At 40.0% G+C, this 23,091-nt stretch overlaps 1 protein-coding gene across 1 annotated transcript in view; it reads left to right on the forward strand.

Annotated features, from left to right (window-relative positions):
* Nucleotides 1-23,091, forward strand: part of disp1 (dispatched homolog 1 (Drosophila)) — a 90,083-nt gene that overhangs the window by 20,496 nt on the left and 46,496 nt on the right. Inside the window, exon 3 of the mRNA XM_034580032.1 lies at nucleotides 6,338-6,415. The gene's annotated coding sequence lies outside the window, so the exon portion shown is untranslated. The remainder of the gene's footprint in view (nucleotides 1-6,337; nucleotides 6,416-23,091) is intronic.

Genomic DNA, 23,091 nt, shown 5'->3' on the forward strand with positions numbered 1-23,091 from the left:
CAGTTCCAAGATGGATGATGAGGTTAAATTAATGTGAGGGGTGAGGTAGGAGAATTGTTCTTGGATTTAACTCTAGATCATCTTCCCCACGCCTCTCTTTCCTCCTAATCCCCCCCTCCTCTTTCCCAACCTCTTCTTCTCCAAGTAACCTTTGGCATGAGAGGTCAGCATTGTGTTCCAGCAGGCTGACCTTTGGTAATGAGAAGGCAGGTTAGCGGGCGACCTGGAAGCGCTTTGTCCACCTCTCCTGGGAACACAAACAGTGACGATAGTAAGGCACACAGGAACAGCTGCAAGGCTGCCGGCTTGTGTGCTCTGGCCTGCTCTGATGCCCATTTGTCATTTCACACACAAAAAAACTGAAATATAAACAAAAGAAATCTTCTTAACTGGTTCTCTCCAGGTGTCAGAACACTATCTTCTGAACTATGCAAATTCTGTGTGACTTTTGTGAAGGTACTGCCGTTTGAAAATGTATTTAAGTTAAGGTAATTTATTGTTTACTTAGGAAATAGTGGCATGTTAATAATTCATTTATTGATAATATCAGATGATTCATTTCCTTCTGGCTAAGGCCTCAAGCCAGTGTCTTGTTGGGCTACCACCAGTTTTTAAAGAACTATTTCTTTTGTGATCTCTGAAAAGCTGTTTCTACCAGCTCTCTTAAAATCGTAAAAATGTTGAAGTGTTGAGTGAGTTATTCACACACAGAAGAAAGAGGTGATAGGTGGATGTGTGGGTGGATGTACACTTGCCTGCAGATGTAGGTATTTTGTCAACTGCGTTCTTTTGGTTAAAATATGATATTATTATCGTTATTATATTATTACTATATTTTAAAGGTAGGTTCAGTCAGGCAGCTTATAGTCTGTAATTGGATTAACTCTGAGGGCTGACTTTACTTTTTAAGTTCATTCATCCCTTTTAACCCCAACTCCTTCATCCAGTGATTATTTAATTTGTTTAGTCCACATTAACATAGCCTATTTTCGTCTTGCTGTTGCCTCTTCTGACTCACTCTCCCCACTGCTTTCATCACTGGAGATTTCTCATGTTGATATCCCCATGTCATCTGATACAGGTTTAATTTATTTATTTTTTGCTTTTAAATTCTGACTTGCCCTGTGTAAGCTCCTGTGTACTTTACATATCTGGCATGAAATCGCAGAGCGGAAAAAAGAAACAAGTGGAGAGAGGAGCAGGGTACATACTTCTTGGCCGGCCTCCATGAAGCGCAAAGATTGCTAATCTGCGTGCACAGTCCGTTCCATTTATCTTTTCCTTGACTTTGGAGCACTTGAGAAAAAGGGCATCCTTCAGTGCCTTTTTAAACTACACGTGGCATTCTACTAGCATGTAAATTCGTGACATGTCATTGACCTGCCAGTGGAAAATATGATGGAAAACCAAAGGGAGAATGAATGTTAATGGCAAAGCACTGCAATCCTTGGCATTGATCCCCTATTGAACAAGCAAAGTTTTCTCAAGGCTGCTTGAGTTTGAGTTGATTTTTGTCAGAGAGATCGTGCTCTTTGCTTTTCACATTTTCATTGTCTACTTGAAAGTGGTGCACTTATGAGGCTACTTTGATCCCTTACAATTTGATGAGCTTTTCATTTGTACAGTCGGAAGATGGTAAGCCTTTTGGATTCCTATAGGTAATTAGCTGTTTCTTTGAGGTGCAACTAAAAATAATAAGAGGGATTTGAGTGTGCTCAAAGATAGTTAGTGTCTTCCTCCAGAGCCAGTCAGGTACATTTATCGTCTTTATAGATAATGGTTGGGTTCCACTTATCATTCAGTTAAAAAAAACAAGTGATGAGTGAACGCCTTTTATCCTTGTTGAATCTAATGAGGTCACTGGGAAAAAAAATCTTTTATGACTGATACAGAGTGTTTCTGTCTTTGAGTGCGTCATGGAACTACATGTTTGCTACTGGTTATGAATAACAGAATGAATGCATCGTTAGCCTAGCTGTATATGTGAGAGAATGCATACAACAGAGTGCCCCATGACAGAGACATCAGTGTGTAACATGTCTGGACACTTGCTAACCTGGAGCCAGAGGCCCAGGAATAAACCAGACTTCAGTGATGTCTTTTCTGTCTGGAGATGGCTCTCACTCAGAGGAAATGAGTCTATGTTACACAGGCATTGCTCAAATTCCTCCTCTTGTGTCATCACAGCTAAAGCAAATAGCGGCTTAAGGAAAAGGATTCTACCACTGAATCAACAGATTGTTTGTGTCTTCACAGGCTCAAAGGGAACATTTTACAGAATTGTGGAAAGATAGGAATTTGGGGAGTAGTTTCTTTTAGCTTAACCCTCTCCTTGTGAAACCAGCGACTTGAGTTAGCCGTGTATAGTGTGATTGCTAAGGTTTAGTGTCTTGAAGGGAGTTTGGCATTGGGAGGCAGATTCCTCGACTTGACTCCAGAATTTGACTGACTCCTTTGGAAATGAGAACCGACTGGGACTCGAGCCATTGGATTAATTGGTGCTCGCTTGTTTGGCCTGGGCCTACCACCGACCTGGGGTTGATTGGAATTGTCTGCAAGATCATTGCATGCCAAATAATTAGGGTCAGTCTGGGACGAAATCAGCATGGAGGCTTTTCCACTGCAACACACTATTTTCCCTTTTTTGTAGAACACAACACTTAAGATGTTTGAGGGATTAAGAAAATAATCCTTTGTAGCACTTCTACATTATCAAGAACCTTGATAACTAATTTTATGGCCCTCTTCATTTTTGAATTTATGCCCTTTTGTTTTCCTTGTCCTACCTACCTACATTTTAAGCTGCTTACAGACATGCACTGAACTTAGATCCTCTGTATTTTCTCCAGAGGAGTGTGAACGCAAAAGTCCAAGTGAGAGGCTCGAGATTATCTGCGGACTTTCTCTGCCTGGCCTCCTAGTATAAAGTCTATAGAAAGTCATGAGAATTCGATTTGAGAACACAACAGAAAAAAAATAAAGAAAAAAAATAGCTCCCTGTGAAAAAGCGGGGACACACACATGGAAGACACCGACGAAGATGTCTGTTTGTGCCGATAAGAGTCGACACCGGTGTGAAAATCACGTGATCTACGCTGTGGGAATAATACTCCACTTCCTGCCTCCGCCTGCTGCACCCGGCTGCACCACCTCTCGCCTGAATAATGCGTATTGATGCTGTTGTAAACGCGTCTGTGCAGAAAAACTCCTGCTGCGTTGTGCATGTGTGAAAAGCAAACTGGATAAAGTCTGGAGAATTGGACACGGTCATGTCTGAAAACGGCTATAGCTTCATCCTATTAATCCCATCCCCTAATTTCTTTTTGCCCCCTCTTCATTGTCCAACCTTCATGGGTGACGCTTTTGTCCTATTTTCCTCTACAGGGACCATTATCTTATGTACTCTACTCAACTCCCTGCTGTTTTCTTTTCTAGAAGGTCCCATGCAAACCTAAAGTAAAACACAAAATATTTTGGAAGAAGCAGCAGTTCTCAGATGAATAGTCAAGGCTCATTTATATGGTTTTTTTTATATCTTAATGTCTGCTTCAGTGACGTTGAACTTGATTTATGACCTTGTGAGAAATTGATTCCTTTACATTTGTTTGACCACATGGGACACATAGTCAATATGCATGGAGCAGAAAGTAATATTTGAAAAAAAAGGCAATATGCTCTTGATTAAAAAGTAATTTAAAAACAAGATTGCATCACATGCTTACACTCTGTATGCCAAGATGTGAAAATTGTGAGTATTTGAGCAGTTGTTTCCAAGCTGTTACACTAATGCTATGTAATAATACTTTTTTTTTTTTGATTTGAGAAATTTAGTTGTGACACTGTTCGAGTTGTGCTAGCTTAAAAACGTTCCTTTGACTTGAGGTTGTTACTCTAAATTGGTTAAAGCCCCCCTCTCCTCATCTGTCCGTATTTAAACTCCCTCTGTGGCTACCACTCTCTTCATCTTCTCCCTATCGACGCACACCTTGGTAATTGGTGATGTGGACCATATGTTGGCTTTGAATGGCCTCTTGTTCGGCAGGGACTTCTGACACACTCAAGGTCATATCAGAACCTTGTCGTTAGGCTACCTGTTTTTTCCTGGATTGGCGTCAAAGGCAGGGGATATAGTTTCTCAGTCTTATCCCCTCCTGTCAAACCTTCTTATCTTCTCATCACCTGTCAAATCATCCCCTACAGCCTCTAGTATGTGTGACTGGGTTTTGTTCTGTCATTATGTGTAATCCTCATCATTAAGTGACTTTTGAAATGTTCTTAAAATGATAAAGGTGCTGTTTTGGCGAGACCCCTGCCCGCACAAGACCTTTGAAATTAAAGTCAAATGTCACCTTAAGCTCTCTTGCTACTTGGTTTGGTTTGAGTCCCAGTTTATTAAGTCTGAAGTCTGGTTTCTCTCTCGGACCATTTGAACCATTGATTGATCAGTATTTCTTTTTAATCCTTATTAGCTGCAAAAGTCGATGAAATCCAGGCGTTTTTAATACAGATAACGAGCGAGTCAGCCGGCCACATAGACATAACCGCATACTTCAGGGGGTAGTGTAATGGTTTTTGACATGTTCTTGGTACTTAGGGAACAAAATGTGAATATTAAGACTATATGATACAATCAAATCCAAGATGTATCCATGTTTGTAAGTTAGTATGTTGACATGCTGTCTAAGAGACAAACATTCCAGTAATTCCAAATTCCAACTCTTTGACTCTGGTATGTGGCTGATTATTTTTTGCAAAAATCCCTAATAAAAGTAAAGATATCATGGTGGGTATAACTGACTGATTGTTGGTTTGAATTCATTTAAAAAAGCTAAGATTACTGTGTAAGAAAAGTAGGCTGAGAATTTAAGCCCTTCAGAGTGTCTGTATGATTTGCGGCCAGTCCCCAACCCCTCTATCACTCCTGGACGAACAGGAAGAGGTAATTGGTACAAAGGGACTTTTCTGATCATTAAAAATTAGATTTTGTCTTCTGGAAACATAACAAGGCTGTAACTCTGTTGGCAGTTCTGCGAGATGACAGTCAAAATCAGGGACATATCTGTATTATATAATCTGTTCTATATTGTGGGCGAGTGTCTGAGAGTCTCAGTGGTAAGTGCAGTCAATCATGTTTAAAGACAGTAGTTGGCCCCAAAGAAGGTCACTTATGTATACAAGGGACCTTGTATTGATCATGCATTTTCAGCTCGGACTAAATTTTTCTGTGCCCCTTTTTGAAAGTTGGAATGGATCCCTAGAATTCAAGGATTTTTACAGTTCTTTTACAGTATTTCCCAAGTACTGCTGTAAACTGAGTTCTGGGGAAACGGTGGACATTGGACAGCTGCAAACCTGACTGATGGTGCTGCCTCATGACACTCAGGGGATGGATCTGGATTTATCACCGTGGATGGTTTTTCTAGCCTTAGCTTTGAAGGAGGTTTTAGTGGGTGGAGGATTTCCCTCTGGTTTTTCCCACTTGCCTTTGTCGCCGATCCTTTTCCACTGCGGCTCCTTCAGGCATGGTGTGGAACAGGAGCATGCTGAGCATCTTGTAGCTTGAGCTGCAGCATCAGAGGTCAGGGTTGGAAAGTGCTCCTCAGCTAGTGTTTCCACACATTGTCCTGGAACTGAAAGAGTTGATGCAATGATTGCTGACTTTTCCCATGCCAGCTGCTGAAGTCGAAACTGTAGACTTGATAGTCTCCTGAAGTTTCTTTTTCTTTTTTCTCTTTTTAAAATAGCATGTATTTCTATCATTTTGACAGTCTCTTACAGTTCTTTTATTATGTTCCACCTGGCTCAGATTAAATATTCATCAAACCTCCATGGCAATGACTCCATTACATTCTTTCCAGGGTACAATCCTTTCCATCCTTTCAGCATGCTTCACCCCAGGCACAACAATAATGTTGTATAAAGCAACAGGTTGTCCCACCCAGTCCACAGAACACCTTAATTCTTAATTCTCTGAAGTCTCTTAAGTCTCTATTTTATAAAACACTGAAGTTGAAGAGTCAAACTAACTCTGGAAGAAGGAGGCTGACTTGTTAACGTCAGTGAATAAGTCTGTTTGTCTGGGTTTCTTTGTCTGCAGTCTTGTGGGGCTCCTCGTCTTGTCCGTCTTTCTCCTGTGTTTTTCTTCCATCACTTGTTTTGCAGAGCAGTCTCTGTAGCTGGGACATTTTAGAATTTCTTGTTTCCAATAAGTTTTTTTTCTTTTCAAGGTACAGATACAACAATACTAGAAACGTGGCTGAGGCTTGGTCTTAATTGTGATCCTAATGTATCCTAAAAAAAGAACAATGACTGATTAATATTTTATTTTTGTCCACAGATTTGCTTGTTTCTCTGAGGACTTCAAGTGCCTGAACGCATGAATAGATGCAGAGCATGCTACATTGTCATCCTACAGGTAAGACATGTACACAATACACATCAAATGTCTCGTAACTGAGCAAAGCAGAACATCATATAGTTTATACCACTATATAGTACATCTTTCAACTGCCTTGACAAGTCTGCCCTATTGAGTCTCCCCTAACACAGGTTTACCTAAGTAGCATGTCAGTAGTGTTTTTTTTAATGAATAAAGAAAGAATTGTTAGTAGACATATATCCCACTTTTGGACAGATTCTTGTTATTTTATTGACTGACGAATGCTGTAGTATAATAGTTGTGATCAGTCTGAGATATGTTGTATTTTTATTTTTTTGATTTGTGAGTGCAGTTATGGGAACTGTACATGTACTTGCTCATGTATAACCCAATTCAGTTGCAAGAGAATATCCAGTAGCCACGATAGTGGCAACATCTCTTTGCTCACTTTTCATCTAAAACCATCACCAGTTCCAAATGTTCACTTTGTGAAATACTTTGGTTTATGACTCAATACCTAGAATTTTGACATTCCCATCAGCCTCTGCTGTGCTTTGCATTTTATGCTAATTAGCAAATGTTAGCATGTTAACACGCTAAACTAAGATGAAGAACATGATAAACATTACTTGTATCAGAATGATAGCATTGTGAGTATGCTACCAATGCTAATGTTAGCATTTGGCTCAAAGCACAGCACACCAAGCTGCTAGCAATGCCCTAGTCTTGTGATTTTGAGGGCTGCTCATTTGGAATCATTGACTTACTGTTTAACAGATCATGTATGAACAGTATTCACTCAACACTCAAAATATGAGACAAAGTAAATGGTTCTACTGCGACACCGGACTTTTGTGACCTTCCTAGTACCTCAGCTATATATTGCACAGACTAATTTAGAGCATCCAAGTGGAAAATTTCTATCCCTCAATCAGTATCGTAATCACAAGCAGCCAGACAAAGAAAAAGGGTGTTTGTATATAAGAGTAAAGCACCTACTGCCGGTCTTCTTCCTTTCACCCTGTCCCTTTCTCTTGCGAGTCCAGACAAGCCTCAGGTAAAAGGTGAGGATGTTTGTTCTTCACGTTGCTACAACTGGGTCAGTGAGCAGGGTAAAGGTGTTTACCTCAGACTCATAACTCACAGTGCCCTCGCACCCTCACAGACCTTTTAAATTGGATTCATATTCTGGGAAGATGTATCAGGAAAACGTATATCTCTCAACCACTTTTTCAATATGTGGATTGGTTTAATTAAATTCTGCTAATTTAAATTTAAGGCAAATTTTTCTTTTGAAGCATGATTGTTGGATTATTTGTGGTTACAGCAGAGTGCTTAGGCTTTTGACTGTTCTCATATTATTCCCACCAAGAAAAACGATATCAACAGTTCAGGGTCTAGTGTGTCCTCTTACTTTGTCCAACACATGACTTTTGTTGAAGTATATGTCAGCAGAGCAGCCTTATATGTCAGCAGAGCAGCCTTACATTGACATGCAATCACCAGCACAAATGCACTTCTCTCACTAACCCAATTCTTCTGGACTTCCTACACACACACACACACACACACACACACACACACACACACACACACACACACACACACACACACACACACACACACACACACTCGTCTCTCACACTCACTCATTCGGTCTTTCTGCTTCGTTCTGCCCTGACCTGCTGAAAGCCTTTCAGGGCCGTGCCAGTCAGCCAACAACTCTCTCCGTTCAGAGTCTCAGCAGGTTCATGTTGGACGCCAGCCTGTCCTCCCTCCTCATTCTTTCCCATTGGCTGCTTTGTCACGTTAAGATGTAGGGAACTTAAACTGGTGTGTGTGCCTATGCATTAAATGGATGCTTTAGCGTAAGAGTTCAGTGTTGGCGAGGTGCATGCAAAGAGGTTTTGCGAGTGCACACACATGTTTAAAAGTCTGACTGTGCGTGCCTGGCTCCATTTATTATTACGTTTAGTCATTTTATGTGTGTGTGTGTGTGTGTGTGTGTGTGTGTGTGTGTGTGTGTGTGTGTGTGTGTGTGTGTGTGTGTGTGTGTGTGTGTGTGTGTGTGTGTGTGTGTGTGTGTGTGTGTGTGTGTGTGTGTGTGTGTGTGTGTGTGTGTATCTTCATTGAATTCATGAATTAAAAGAACAGTTTGGAAAAAAAGCAGCTGAGGCTGTTTTGAAACATGGACGGCGTCTGTTGTTGATTGTGCAGGACTGGAGGTTTCAGCTGTGCCAGGCCCAACTTCTCCTGCCTGCAGCAGCTCGGACTCTCCCTTCAATAGATTTCATGGCCTGGGAAAAGCTCTGTAGAGCCCGAGAGAAAGAAAACACTGGCCTTTATCAAGTTATATAGCGAAAATCTGCAAATAATAATTGTTATTTATTAAATTTTTTTTGTTGACATGTGTTCAGCAGTTTTTTGGCAGCGTTTATTCTGTTACATCAACTTGAATCATTTCCCTCCGCACGTGTTCTCCCACTTTGAGAGTCAGCAAATTGGGAAGCAAATTGTGGTCATAATTAAGTAAACCAAAATTACAGCAAATGAGGTAGTGGTGGTTGCATGAGGGAAGTAAATTGAAGTCGCTGGGGAAGGAGCTAAAAATAAATGTGATCAACAAATTATACGGATATTAGTTGTGGTAGTAGAATCATCAATTAACTTAATCATTAAATAACTCAATGAAATGTAAAATGCACACTGATACATTCTGTGGACTATTCCTCTGGCTACGATGTGACCTCAATGCTTTTAATTCTGTACATTGGCTGTACAGCGTTAGATCAAACTTCACACTATTGTAACATCTGGCAACAGTGCTGCAACAGTGCTGCAACAGTGCTGCTTGTGCTCCTGCTTGTGGGGTTCGTTTTTCCTTATTGTAACTGATAAAGTTTCTTGCTTTTATGTTTCCCAACTTCACAAACTTCTCCCTGACATTTTGATATTGCTTTGTTTAATGACCACAAAGCGAATGTATAATAGTTATTGAACAATCAGCATACCCTGCTGAGCTAAATCAGACATCTCCTGTTCAGTTCAGCTCCTAGATGAAGTTCTAAATATAGCTACTTATCCAAATGCACTGAGCTCTTGATATTCTCCTGAAAATGTCCGATGTTGTTCATATGTGAAAGGCAAAGTTTGTATAATATCCGGGCCCAAATGTCTGGACATTTTCCAGCGTTCATGTCTGAAAAGGGCTTACGTTTCTCATTAGGTGGTGTTTCAAATGTGTATTTCGTTTCTTATGCACATCTGGCGTGAAGTCCAGACATTGCGAGAGGCTGTTGCCCATGGCACAACATCTGGCAAAGAATCACGAAGATGGAAGGAGATGACGGCCGCCGTTTAAACTTCCCGTCTGCAATGACATGGCCACAATTTGCATGGTCAGACCTATGCATGAGTTATGAGTAATGACATCTATCGTTACCTGCTGAAATATTCACTTTCAGCATCTGAGATTGTGATCATATTGCAAAGCCCCAATATGTAGTGTGAAAATATTCACAGCTGGATTCATTAAATCATTAAATAATAGCCTGGCCTAATATACACAAGAAACATGCCAAGAGAGTGATTGAAAAACCACAGGAAGGTGGTTAGAGGGAAAGTTAAAAAGGTTTTCGTGATTTACTCTAATGTCTCCTAGCTTGCCGACTCAAACAAATCTGCCGGTAACCAGCGATTGATCCACCCTCTCTGCTCTTCACAGCTGTGTTGACTGTCTCTTGCATGGGAACCCTTGATTACTAGGTTGGGTGTACATTTGGGCTGAACCTGGCAGCCAGCTTATTGCGCCTCCCTCTCCAACACACACACGCACGCACGCACGCACACACACACACACACACACACACACACACACACACACACACACACACACACACACACACACACACACACACACTGATCCTGGAGAGTGGTAAATGACTGCTGCGTCATCATCCAGTGCCTCAGGTTGTCCACCAGACTTTATTGGCCTCATGAATGGTTTTGGATGTTTATCTACTACAGTACGTCTGTCTGAAGATCCCTCCGGCGGCTGTTTCATGTCCAATTAGCTTATGTTGGCAGATAGTTGGGTGTTTTTTGCTTCATTAGAAGCCTCAGCTGTGATGGCTCGGGATGATGCCATCATTAAAGTTTATGATTTGTTGATTTTAATAATCTGTTGTGTTCCTTGGTGTGATTGTTGGAGGGGCATTTGGAAAACACGACTCCTCAATATAACAAGGCGCAGGTGTCATGAAATGACATCAGTGTGAAGGTGGAGGTGGCTCTGCAGCCAAATTATGATTTTACTTGGAGTGTGTCCACAGTTTATGACAAAACTCAAAATTTCTGGCATAATGAAGCCACGTAATGTCAAGGGACAATAAATGTGATGGAAAAACTGCTAATGTTGAAACAATTTGGAATTTGTCAATGGAGTCTTGGTTAGTTATCAATAACAGATGCTAAGGCTTGATGTCCCAATATTTAGAACTTGTTGAAATGATTTTAAGAAAAGTTTTAACATTAGGGTTAGGCGTATACATCCGCCAACAAGGAATCTATTTAACAATTTAAATCCACAAATAGTTGTAGTATTTCTGCCTTTTCAGTGTTCGAGGCATCAAATGTAGCAAAAGATTGTCCTCTAAAAGCACATTTCACATACATTCAGTTGTTGCAATAGATGGGTGACTGGCCAAAAAGAAAATGACCAAACCCTAATTACCAGCTCTGTATTACAAGCATACCACAGCACTTCCTGCAGGTTATATAATAAAATCTAAAATATGAGACATGAGCCATCTGGCATGAGTCTCATGAGGTTATAAGAGGAAAAATATACAGTATGCTTAGTGAAAGTTCAATGAACCACATTGAATCATCTGTGTCTCCAATACAGATGCTCATTCTGTTATTGGATGTTGTACTCATACCAGATGTTGTGTCCAGCCATGTTGTTTGGTTAAGTTATTATGCACAATAATGGTTATATAATACACATTGTAATGCAGAGGTTGTTTTTTGGTTCTCTCTCCGTGACATGGTCTCAGTGCGACATGTGTATAAGATAAATCACTTTAATTCCATTCAGATTCATGTGGATAATTCATATTTCCTCCCCTCCACTGAACACTTCCAATACAGCTCTTCTCCATCTGAAGTGTTGCTATTGACAACGTTAGCATAGAAGCAACCATATAAGTAGCATGAATTCTGATACATCTATTCAACCCGTTTGTATTGCCACAAAGCCAGTAATGTGAGATTTTAAGCACATATGAACAGGGCTCCACCTTTTTGGAATGTCGGTGTCAGTTCAACACTTAGTTTGAGCAAAAACACATCATGCTCTGAACTGTGAGCGAGCGGAAGGGTTGATGATGCTTCTAACGAGTGACAATTTGAAAAAGAAAAAAACAAAAAGAAAGCAAATATCTCTGTGAAAAAGCAGTGTCATTCATGTAGAAGACACCGACAAAGATGTCTAGAGAGTTTGTATTGAAAAGAGCTGACTCCGATGTCTGTGTGTTGTAAAGAAATTCACATGATCTCCGCATCAGAGTTAATACGTCACTTCCTGCCTCTGTCAGTGGCCCAAATCAGTATTGAAAATGGCAAATTCACGTTGGAATTATATTCTTTGGATTATAAAGGTTGAACTAGTGCAGTTATTGGTTGACTGAAAATTCATTCAATTTTTTGTAATTATTTAGCAGAAATCCAGAATATTCTTTAGATCCTGCAAGTTTACGAATTTTATGCTGTCAATTGTTCCATCTCGGCCACTAGGCCACCTGAGTACAAGTAATTTGAATGTATGAACTCCAAATTCCAAAGTCATATTACATTTTACTAAAAGCCTTTTGATAGAGTAGAGCAAAAGCACACATTCCCTCCCCCACAGTTCACCTAGAGTGTGAACACTAATTGTATCTGTGTGATGTAGTGTCTGCTGGACTTTCTTCTGTCATAGATACACAGTATGTAGTTTCACTAGTCTCATGTATAATTCAACTCTTAGTCTGAGAAGTGTTTGCTTTGAATTCACTGACCTTGTACTTATATACAAGCCTCTCTCAGACAGGAAACAACTGTTATAACCAGGGAATGGGACAGGAAATGATAAATGAAGGAAAGGCACGGATACACTGCTTCACATCAATGCAAATCCGAGCTCTGTTTATTGTTGTAGGTGCTGAGGTTTTGTTAGAGAAAAACTCACTTTGATCACAGTAGTAGGAAGCTTGACCTGTGCATGTGTGTTTGACACCTAGTTGACTTGCTGGTTATGTGCGTGTACGTGAAAGATAATTCTTTCAGTAACAGATATTTACACACATTTATTACCCTGTGATTGAAATTAACTGTTTCTCTTCTTCAACTCTTAATGGGGAAACTATTGAAGGAAACTTGGGGGGGGGATTGGGAGGTGGAGTTGGTCTAGAGCTGGGGTGGGGAACATCCGGGAAGTACATCTGAATATGTTGGTGAGTTTTCAAAACACCCTCGGGCAGTTAGTGAGAGGATTCAGCACACTCTGAACAGTAAAGTAAAGGAAGTGAATATATTTGCTACGCCCTTCAGTAAAGAACCAGCTGATGTGCCCTACAAACTACGACACAAAATCATTGACCTACCAAGCAACTACAAACTCAAAGCTACGGACAACAACTTCCCACTGCTGAGACATGCACTGAACTTTGCATTTCTGTTTGCGACAATCTATGGCTGTGAGAAGTTCTTTTCATAACTGAAGCTTGAAAAGACTCGATTCAGCTCAAGGCTGACTGACCCAAGCCTGAAAAACCAGCTGTGTGTAGCCCCATCAAGAATACCATTTGACATCAGATACTTTGCCAAACATAAGCGGTTCCAACCATCACATTAGAGGTTAGTCAATATGTCTTTAATATGGCCCTCAAAGGATGTTATAAAAACTTAAATGACCCTTAAAAGGAAAATCATTCCCTACACCTGATCTAGAGGTTTGACCTGAATGCTCAGGCTAGTGAGGAGATAAGTAATCTCCCTTCTCACATCCCCACAGACCATTACCAACAGCCACTCTTTTTGTTTTTCATTTCGTAAAAGTAACAAAAACTAAACAGCTATTGATACTTTGACATAGACAATTAAAAATTGGATGCCCCTGGAAAGCCCTGTTTTGTTCAGCCTTAGAAAAATGACTATTGGGTTTCCTTTGTCGAGGAGTGGGTAAGTGGGGAGATGAAGCCCGGAGGGACATGTGTATTCATAACACCAGAGCCTCTTTCTCTCTGTCTGGTGTTGTGGATCCCCCTTTGCTCTATTGTTTTGTGAGTTCTGCTGGTGGTCTGTCAGCTCTCAGAGGGGAGCCTTCTTTACTCTTATATTTCAAAAGCAGTTTTTGTTTTTTTTATCTGGGCCTGCGCCTTTTTGACTGTCTGCTTGTCTGTCTATTTTCCCCATCCCATTCTGCTCCTCCGTCACCATCACACACCCACTCACACAAACATCCCAGCTCTAACCATTACTGGCAGTGGATCTTAGACTGAAAAGTGTATTGGGGTTTTGAGTGCCAGTGGGGAAGGAAGGACCCTGCTGGCTTGTCAGCATCTCTGACCCCTCTGTCACAATGGGTCCCTCTCCCCTCCCACTCATTTCCCTGCCAAGCTGGGAAGAGTAAATATTTATCAGCCCTTACAACAATGGCCAGCTCGGAGGAGAAAGAGACTTTGACCAGAGCTCATGCAAGGCCTGTATAGGCAACACTTGTGTCTGTCGGGGCCTAAAGATGGCTGGCAGAAAGATTAAAATGGAGCCTTTGAATCATTTTAATTAAAATAAATTCCTTAAGTTTGTGGTTATGTTACTCAGCTTGAATTGTTCTGATGCTAAAGGCCGAATCTAAGACTGGGTGAGTTGGTAAAAAGCAGAACAAGCTTTACACAAAAGATTATACAAATCTAGTTCTTGAGTGACTGTCAGTTCTACCCTGCATCTTGAAGTAACAATGTTGGTACCAATAATTGCATAATGATTGATTATCTTAAATTATATTTAATATTTTAATTTAGCCACACTACTGGCATGCCTCCAGGGGTGGCCATATGGGTCAGATGGTTGGTCCACCACTTTAATCCACGCTGTAATATCTCAACAACAAATGGATTGCCATGAAATGTGATGCAGTTTTTCATGGTTCCCAGATGATGTGTCCTAAAGAAGTTGGCTAGACCCATGGCTTCCCTCTTGCGCCACCATGTGGTTGACATTTGTTTTTTCTCATAAGTCTTCCACACCAATTGGATGGCTCTCAAATTTGTAACCTACAGATATTGTGGGTTCTGAGAGGACGGATCCTTATGACTTTAGTGATCCCCTGACTTTTTATCTTGTGCCACAAGCTGTTTAATATATTTACTTATCCAGTCCAGTATCTCAACATCTCCGAGAAGAGGTTAACATTTGTAGTTTTCAGCAACATTTTTTACAAGTACTTAAGCGGTTGACATGAAGTTGGTCCAGATGTAGATTTTTCCATTTGTCTATTCCTTTTCATCTATGCAATCACGAGGTAAAGATTTTCATTTGTCTAGTTTGTGAATGACCAAAACTCTCAACTGTACTTTGGGTTTAGTACCCATTAGCAAATGCTAGCATGTTAGCTTGCTATACTAAGACGATGCACATGGAAAACATTATACCTGTTAAGCATTAGCTTTTTGGCATTGCCATCGTAAGCTAACAGAACGTTAGCATCAGTGTTAGTACAAATGTTTATAATATGTTCAACTCTACTTCTTTTTGTATACAGGTTTTCCAGTCTGCACATTTGCAATCAAAACAAAATAATTGAATTCTGTTTTGTTTGTTTATCATGGAGTATATAGAGGGAGAATCCATGCTCAATATATTGTTGTTTGCCCTATTCTAAAAAGATACAAATAATAAAAATAATGATAATAATGTATATTTCGATTTGTGAGTTTACATGTAAAATAAACATTATCATTCAATGGTTTGTATATATAAATACAAACCATTAAATGATGGTAATGTATATTTCGATTTGTTAGTGTATATGTAAAATGTTTGGAGAGATTGAAAACAGGGATCATCTGTTTTCGCTGCCCTTGTGACACATTTAGTGTATTTTCCTCCCCTCCCCTCCCCTCAGATTATTGTCCATTAAACGTCACTACAATTCATTACAATCAATAGCCACACGTTGAGGACAGTGCCTGGCTGTAGCTGTATGGACACTGACAGTGTTGATGAGGGTCTTTGTTCTCTGTGTCACGTGCTACTCTTTGAGAGACATTATTGGTCATTTTGTCTGCCGTGGATCCTGTAAAATATTTGGACCCTACCTTGTTGTAAGGTACAAGGCAAAATTATTTGGCTTTGGTTGTTGTTTTTCAAGTGAAGACATTTCTTTTGCGAATGAGAAAACATGTATTGTCCATCAAGAGATGGCTTATCATTCACTGCAAGTTGATACAGTAAGATTTAACACAGAAACAATATTGCAGAACCATACATGTTTTAAGCCAGCAGTATTATTGCAGCTGTATGGAGATAATAAGCACAAAATCCTTGAATATATTCAGCACAAAATAGCGTGTAATACACAATGAAGGAAACACCTGTTTAAATGACTAATATTGAGCATATTACAAGCAGGTGCTTTCACACATGTTCAGTATGAGGGATAATTAGGTAGTTAAACCTTCCTTATGGTCGCGTGTATAAATGTTGGACTCACTCAGTTGCTAAATATTTTGGATTTTATGGCTTGAAGACAACTTTGCTCAACTTTCTGATGTTGGATTCACAACAAAGACTAAGGTAATGATACCTTTTGTGTACAACTCATCATTTTAAAGCCACTTGAAATAAAACAAAACAACGCTTGTCAATTTAATTGAAGAAGCACAAAGGCATTCAAGGGATATTGTAGTGACATTGCATAAATCTGCCCATTATAATAAAATGGGTATGGGCTGCTACTTCTGTATTCTGCAACACATGTAGTAAAATCATTTATACATTTCTCCACATACTTTGCTATTATTCGTTCACCCATATCTGTGACATAAACAAACATACATTTCCCGATTTTCTTGAATATATGCATTATTCAACAGTTTTTTCAACAGCAGTCAAACCAGGTGGAGGACATAGGTAGCTAATTTGCTCCATAGATAGATCTGCAATGAGACGCATGTATTTAAGATGTGGTGTGAAATAGCAGGGGGTGGAGGGTTTGCTGGTGCCGGCCAGAAAACTTTGTTTTCAAGACACTTGACTTAGGTTCTGTGGTTTTAAGGATCTGCGTGTTGGATCGTACATGTGGTTAGATTTTTCTGTATGTTTTAAAGTTCTTTGAATGCACATGTTAGCCATAAACAGGATGACTTGATACATGCAACATTTAGGCAGTATAGAGATGCATTGATACTTTTTTTTTTAACAATAGTTTTTCTGGTCGAATCTCGGGAGAGGTTTTGTCCTAAATCATATCAGAAGTTGGAATAGTATACCAGGTGTTTTCTTTTTTTGTTCAGGACTGAGTAAGTGGAGATACAGACAGGATAAATCAGGGGAAAATGCGTGAGAAGTTGTCCTTCTAGTTGCATGTACCTTTGTAGAAGATTGAGTGTAATTAGCAGAGAAACTGCAGCTGTACAATGTGGAAAACATCAACAGTCTTGGCAGATGCCTGTGCATGCAGAGATCCGGAAGAAGAACTTCTTTCCAATGCTGCTGGAATTGATTCATCTCTTTGTCACTGAAGGTCTGGCTTCCTAATGTGGAAATAATATATAGAACAGCTAAACTGCAAATATGCATCCAAAGGCCACATGTGAAAATCACAAAGCATGATCTTGGTAACCAAACACAGGCAATGGTGCATTTGAGGCGTTATTCTAACTTCTTTCTGGTATCAAACTTGCCAAATTTTCTGTGAAAGCACTAATTTCAACTTCAGTTGCACTATATTGAGTAGTCTGTGTGTATCTGTACAAAATTACTCAACAACCCCTGGATAGATTTTCAAGTTCAAAGGATGAAGGTTAAATTTTCCTTTTTCCATAATATATCCAAATATGATTGGTCGAGACACAATTTAAAGCTTATAGTGATCAGAATAGTATTCCTTATGATACAATGTCTTATGATTAGTGATGAAGTCACAAAGAAGTCAGAAGATGAAATGATGCATAGTTAAACTTTTTATTTTTCCTGGTATCGTTCAACCCCTGTCGGACTACAGACACAACGTCAGGTTATATAAATTGATTGATTGATTGATCATATGGAATATTGTCATTATAACATCTCCACGATGCAACCAATAAGATTGGAGACTCTACATCTTATTTAGATTAACCAATCATTTGTTTTCATTTGGTAAAAATGATTCAATTTAAAACGACATTATTACAAGATAAAAAAAAATAAGCATTGCCTGATTGAGGTACAGAGTGTGTGCAGGGTAATCATCGCCCCTGCGATGCTTTTCATTATACCTTTGGGGGGAGGCCCATTGGCCCTAAGCATGATGTAATTCCATAAGCCTGTCGCTAATAATTTCCCACTCATTTTTAATGACTCTGAGATTAATGCCAGACCAGACTGGGCCTCCGTCACTTTCAGGGTGTGGAGTGTTTTTTTACTCCCCATGTCTGCTTTTATATTAATTTATACTGTTTATAAATATTTATGGACATATACAGACAGCTAATAAAGTCAGCATTGGCTAAAGGAAACTGGACAACTTTCCACTTATTTTCATTTTTGGAGCATTACTGGTCCTCTCTGCCGCGCCGCTTCACGGTGCCAAAAAGCTCTACCCACCATTTGAGTCTTAATAATAACAACTTGTTTTCTCACATAAGAAGAAAAAAACAAAAAGGAAATATTGAAAACAGACCTTCGGTTCCATAAGTATGCATCTACATGCATGGTGGAGACAAACATACCCTCATGTGTTAACGTCTGCATGGACGGATGGGCTGACGGAAACATACACCCACCTGCACTTGCCCGCACATTCTCACACAGCCCCTGTGCATACTGTGTAACACTTACACACACACACACACACACACACACACACACACACACACACACACACACACACACACACACACCTGTACTCACACACAGACACCTGTAGCCCCTCTCTGCCCTTGTTTTACAGTATCAGTTTTCTGTTTGATGTCGAATTTGTTTTTGGTTGTCGAGGCTCGGTGCCCACAGGGGAGTCAGATGTTGTGTGAAGCGGATGAGCTGTTAGGAGGAGAAAGGAGGCACCATTATTGTCATAGTACAGTTTGTTTATTCTTAAACATGCCATCTTTGGCGATTTCTTCCGGTGGAGTTTAGAAAAGAGAAAACATCCACCATTCCGCTTTTCTTTCATTTTGTCTTTCTACACACACTGTATTAAATGCACTCTGTCCACTGTATTGAAGCCACCTTTGCGTGCATGTGTGTATTTATGTAAAAAGTAGCCATGCGTATATAGGATATTTCAAGGGTCCATTTGGCAAAGTACACATTTATCATGGAGCCCACTGATGTCAGACCTGCTGCATTCCCACCACGTCTCCATTACGCTCTGCTGGTACTCGCTTAGACACTCTACACCTGACTGGACACACACAGTCACTCATACACAAACACTTCTCCACAGAAAAATGCATGCAAACACACATCTGCACACCACACCACACCATAACTCCACTAGACCCAGGCTAGAGAAGATGAAAGGTATTTTTTTTTTTTAAAAGAAAGAAACTGAAGATAAATGATTTCAGAAAAATAACCCCATTCTGAAAATTTAACATAATTTAATAAACCCCCTTTTTCCCCCAAAAAAGTAAGTTTCCTCATTTCCTTTTTCTTCTTTCCCTTCATTTACTTCAATCTGATTCAGTGAAGTTCTCCTGGAGTCTAAATGCATCGCAGGCTTGTTTTGCATTCGGTCCCTGCAGTGTATTTCAGTAATGAGACTGGATTCCACCCTGATTATTTTTACCATTCATGTTGTGCTGAAATCTTCGTGAACTGGAACCATGAACTCGCAGAGCATCCTTCAGCTGCTTCTCAAACAGAGGGTCTGGCAGCTGGCGGCTGGCAGCTGTCCTGACAGCGGCATCTGCTCTGCGTAAGTGTCTTTGAGCAACAAACTGTCCCTGCAGAGCTGTAAAAAGATCATGTCTCTAACCTGCCAGAAAGTACCATATTCTGTTGTATTTCTGTCGCGTACTTATTTCATTTAGTCAATTAGTTTCCTGCACTCTTGACAGTTTGTTAAATAACATTTATAAAAGATATGGATGTTTAGGAAGCTGGTTGATGGCAAACACTAAAGTGAAACTGTCTTTTAGAATAATTAGACAAGTCCTAAAACTGTTGTTCATTATCACTTAATCAGTCAAATAGTAGTGTTTCGGGTAAATGAGAGCCTCATTTCCTGAGCCAGATTTCTCCTGGAAGCAAGTACTAGCTTAACTTCGGATTGGGAAAGTGACTGTGGAGCCACTCGATGATAAAATTGTATTTCACTGACTGAGGTGCTCTTAAAATAATTATATCCAAATTTAGACTAAAACTAAAACAGAATTCTCAAAATATGTTGGATTCCATCGCTGAATAATTTGTTAAAGTTTAACTGGCTGTATTCAGGACAGCTGAATACTCTCCTCAAAGATACCACCTCACTTATTCACATGAAAGTTTCTTGGTCACAAACCCTCCTCGTTCCTGCACATTTTTGGGTGTCGAGTATTGACTAGAATCCTTCAGCCCTCCGAGCCTGTTCAGAGCATGCACATCTGAGACTTGTGGTCAGGCTCCTTGATGACTTCCTGCACACATGCATAAGATAAAATAGTTGAATATAGTTCTTTCATACTCTCCAAATCTTAAACGGATGAAATTCTGAGAGTAAAAGACAAAGAATCATTCTGGGCGTTTGAGACACTCAAAGAATGCAGTCACTGTTTTACAATGCTCCTTTTCCAGTGATTGCATGTGAGGAAAAATGCTTTTTGAGCCAGTGTGCGTCATATGATGAACAGGAAAGTTGCAATAACCTGTGGTGCCAAAATCACTTCACTGTACTGGAGGTTTGGGAAGAGCTCAGTTCTAAACCTGCCTTTGCACCTGAGTCCCAGTCCTGATGCAGTTTTCTTCAGCTCTTTTGTGTTTCTTTTGTCTATGTGCAGCTTATCACTGTAATTCTGTTATCTTGTTACTTATTTATTGCACCCTGTGACACAACTTCTCTGTTTTATTTTATTTTGTCGGCCCAGATTTGAAAAAATTAAGAGAAAGAGAATGTGTGAGAAAGACGCAGAGACACAGAGGAGGCAATAAGGTGTGTGTGTGTGTGGTGTGTGGTGTGTGAGAGAGCAGCTGCAGAGGCCCTGGTTCCCTTCTTGCTGGCGCACACCTCTCCACAGGGAGTAAGCAGGGCTCCAAGTGCCCTGAGCTCAGCTCTAACCGCCTCCAGAACCGGAGACAACCCTCACACACACGCATGCTTACATACTCTACATTACGAGCACACATACTTCTTACTCATGGGTCCCCACTAGTTTTCTACCTTATTTCCTCTGTAATTTAGTATTTTTGGCCCTCTGTATCATTTTCAGTTCAATTCAGTTCAGCATACCTTACTGGAATTAATAACATTTCAACAGCACCCAGGAACAATACGCTAAAGAGGCAGGATTTAGCATAACAATAGAATTTATGCTGAGATATACTGTATATTGTCTCTATCTCTTGCATGCAGAGCAGTTTTCTGGAGCCAGAAAGCCATTTTAGTAAATCTAATTCACCTCCCTCTGCCCGGCTCTGCACCCCATGAACCCTCAGAGGGCCCTCCGAGAGTCCACTTGTCCTTCAGTGAGATGACACAGGATGAAGTCACTCCATTTGCTTTGGCACCGGCATCTTTGTTTCAGGCACTGTGGTGATGTGCCAAGGGCTATGTTCCCACAGCACAGTGTTCTGCCCAGTTCCCCGTGAGAGGGACAAGGCCATAAAACCTGAAGTATCGTCTGTGTAGCACAACAAATTGCAGCGTAGGATGGAGCGTGCCAAACTCGAGCGTGGCAGAAAACTTTTTTTTTTGTGTCTTGTCATCCAAAGAGTTCACTTCATTGTTCAAATCAACTATATTACTATTTTACCAGCCAAACACATAAGAACAAAAAAGATTATGGTTGACAACTGATTGTTGATTAGATGTAGATTACTGCAGGTAATATGTTCCCCCTTTTTCTGTCAGCCAAGAGTAATGTACAAAACATGCAGGCAGTCTGTAGCTCAATACTAAGATAAGATTAAGATGAGATAAGGTAAGATAAGCTTTGATCCCTTGCCAGGGAAATTCACATGAGGTCAGAATGAGGTAGACAAGAGAATCAAATAGGCAAAAAAAGAATACAATTAGATGAAAATGCATAGAATATGTACATAATACACATGGAAATTATTATTATACTAAAATAATTATTGTTTAGAAATGTACTATACTAACTATTCTATGTTAAGTTTGTATATGGTAATGAGTTCAGAGTTTCATGCAATATTTGAGATCTGTCCAGCCTCATGTGAAAGTGACTGATTACATAAGAAGTTTTAAATGTTTAATAAAATATATTATCTTTAGCTTCAGGGAATTTTGTGATGCTTCATTAAACAGCAATGGATGGGATCAATATAGCTGCTTTCAGACATGCAATGGACTCTGCCGACCCTCCGTATTTTCTATGGAGGAGGTGCATGTGTGAACGCAAATATCAGAGTGAGACGCTCCACAGTTTATACAGACTTTATCCACCTGGCCCCCTAATATTAAGTCTGTAGAAATCCAGGAGAAGTCGATGTGTGAACACAATGGATTGTAAAGGTGTATAAACTAGAATTTATTTAGTTTTGCTCTCAAATATTGGGTTTAATGATGATTTATGTTGGTGAAAAGTTTTTGAAAGCTGAATCTAAAAAGATTCTGTAAAAGTGGGAAATAATTCAGATCTGATTATCAGATTCATTACTGGATTCCCATTCAATAACATGCTGTTGAGCTTGAACACTGTGCAGGCGGCTTTTTGTACCGTTTCACCTTGAACTCAAAAAGTCCCTGAGAGATTGCTTAGCAATAAATGAGCTGCCATTCGTTTTACCGCATGCTGGGGATTTTTCCTAATGTAATATTATTAGCTGGAAACTCTAAGCTCTTGCTCTAACAGTGTCTTGGCTTTGTTGGAGAAACAATAGAGAATAGAGGAAAACAGAAATGCTGCAACTTGTCTTAACAGCGTGAAATCTTGCAGTGACACAGGTCTTTTTGTCATTTTGTGGTGGCGGCATCTGGGAAGAATCAGACACCAAACGCAACAAAACAGACAGTCAGTATTAGAAATGTGTTTTGTGGCAACCTTTTTGTCACATTTTGTGGTCGGTCACAAATAACACATTCAACTTTTTGAAAAACACTGCGTTGGATAAGATCTGGCCATGTGATGGAAACCAGAGGAAAACTGAGCGTGTTATGCACATCCTGTCAAATAAAGTTTACCTCGTATATCAAGCTCATCTGTCCACAATAAAGTTGGCCATGCGAGAATCTTTGGAGAGCAGATGATGATTCAGATGCAGAGATTGTTTTTGAAGTGGCCTGGAAGTCGAGGAGAAGTTTC

Source organism: Hippoglossus hippoglossus, chromosome 24 (assembly GCF_009819705.1).
Source record: "Hippoglossus hippoglossus isolate fHipHip1 chromosome 24, fHipHip1.pri, whole genome shotgun sequence".
NCBI lineage: Eukaryota > Metazoa > Chordata > Actinopteri > Pleuronectiformes > Pleuronectidae > Hippoglossus > Hippoglossus hippoglossus.